We start from the raw sequence: 2,301 nt of genomic DNA, 5'->3' as shown, positions 1-2,301 counted from the left end.
CATCTTACATGTTATTGTGTGCTTCCTTGCTAAGTACCTACATACCAACATGCATTCATTAACTTCGTACAAGACGAACGGGAGTATATGATAGATCTATTAGCCTGACACCCCATTCTCAATTCTTGGCCTTTTACGAGGAGACCTCTGGGAATGATAGAAATGGGTTTTAATACAAGTCAACAAAGGTTCGAATGTACAATTTATTTGCGTGTTTGAGTTATACAATTGCTTTATGATAGTTGCTATACCATGAATTATAATTTTACTTACTATATGTATTCACCCTATGTGCTCAGCAGCTCTTCGTAGTTAACATTTATTTTGCGCATATTACAGGAAATAACTCTTGAAGATGATTTATAAGACTGCTATGAAATAGGATGTTACTAGACTTAATTTAATTTTTAACGTCGACTTATTTGTTTAGTTGTTTGAACTCCTTATATTTTCGTTGTAATGGATAATTCAAGTTATCTAATAATGATTTAAAATGATTTTAATACAAGTCACCAAAGGTTCGAATGTACAACTTATTCGCTTGTTTGAGTTATACAATTGCTTTATGATACTTGCTATACCATGAATTATGATTTTACTTACTATATGTATTCACCCTATGTGCTTACCTGCCCTTCGTAGTTAACATTTATTTTGTGCATGTTATGGGAAATTACTCGTGAAGATGATTTATAAGACTGCTATAAAAAAGGAGGTTACTAGACTAATTTAATTTTTCATATGGACTTATTTGTTTAGTTGCTTGAACTCTTTATATTTTCTTTGTAATGGATAATTCAAGTTATTTAATAATATTTAAATTATAGTTTCCATGAGTTGTTGAACAATCTAACAAAGTGATGCAATGATATTTCCGCCATCGGTTGGTGTGTTATAAATTGGTATCAGAGTCACAGTTATATGGATTTAGGTTATTAGACACACGACCTAGAGTATAACCCTAAGTGACCCTTACCCTAAACAACTTATGTGTTCTTGTGTTTAACTTGTTTCTTAACTTAAATTATGTCATGTCGTACGAATACAATCTTTTAAGTGGCGAGCAATGGAAAGCGTTTCTCAATGCTACCAAGACTCAAGATTCGATTATTCATAAAACGGGGTCCAACATCATCACGATCTCATCGTATACCAAGCCCATCATCATACCAAGGAGAATACCACTGATTCGGAACTCGTTTCAAACGCTAATAGCAAACGTCGTGACATCAACATCATCTCAAGAGACTCGGAGCCTTGTTAGACTCGACAACCTACCAAGAAGAGAAAAAGGATGATAAGCTCTACGGAATCCAACTCCTGGGTTTCAAAACCCAATCCACAAACTCTCATTATGATTAAAGGGCCATGGGATGTTAAGAGCATGTGCAATCTAAAAGGGTGAATTCATGTAGACTGGGTTTTCCGGGTAGGAAAGTATTAAACAGACCAATCATGCTTTCCTGTGAAGTCTCAGAGCGAGTGTTCACTTATAGGCTAAGCGCGTCTTCTAACGCATCGTACGAACCCGATGTCTTGATTAGTCAACTACTTCTTTACATTTCACTGTTTGTTTATTTTAACATTCTTGTAAGACAATTCAATTTAATGAATAATTTATTATCTTGTATCTTGTATTCTATTTCCATCATTTCATATTCTATTTTGTATCAAAGATTTGAAAACCATTCGGTTGTATTTTCCCCTATGCATCTTATCACACCCCCAAAATACCACTAGCAGTAACCCCGCCGAGGCGTGTGACGTACAAGGATCTAGCCACTAATCACATTGAACCATAAGTTAAAATAGAAATTTCCATTAAAAGAGAATAGCATTATTTAAACCTCAGTTTTAAAAAATCAAACATGTTCAGCGGAAGCATTAAATGTTGTTCTAAGTTTAACGTAAAGTGTTTAGAAAACATTCCAACTTCAAGTGTTCACTCTGTTGCCACGACCCATGACAACTCCAGCTTCCAAGACAGCAAGTCTCGTATCAGTATACCTAACGGCCTGCAAGCATGCAGAAAAAGTGTATCAGCATAAAGCTGGCGAGTTCACAGTTTTGTTAAACGTTTAGTTGCCAAGTGTTTAGTTTTTACGAAATGTTGATGATAACTCAATACCGCAAGACGGGTGTTTGTTTGCCCTTCCCCAATGCTCTATCAAACACTGGTCATGTGGTTAAGGTCATAGTTCACGCTCGTCCTATCCAGGTATGTGGTGAGGGTGCCAAACCTAATAGCGATATCAACTAATAACCCCATTTCCCTACAAGCAACTAGTTCGGTAGAAAGAT

Source organism: Helianthus annuus, chromosome 2 (assembly GCF_002127325.2).
Source record: "Helianthus annuus cultivar XRQ/B chromosome 2, HanXRQr2.0-SUNRISE, whole genome shotgun sequence".
NCBI classification, from domain to species: Eukaryota; Viridiplantae; Streptophyta; class Magnoliopsida; order Asterales; family Asteraceae; genus Helianthus; species Helianthus annuus.
This window is presented reverse-complemented; position numbering follows the sequence as displayed.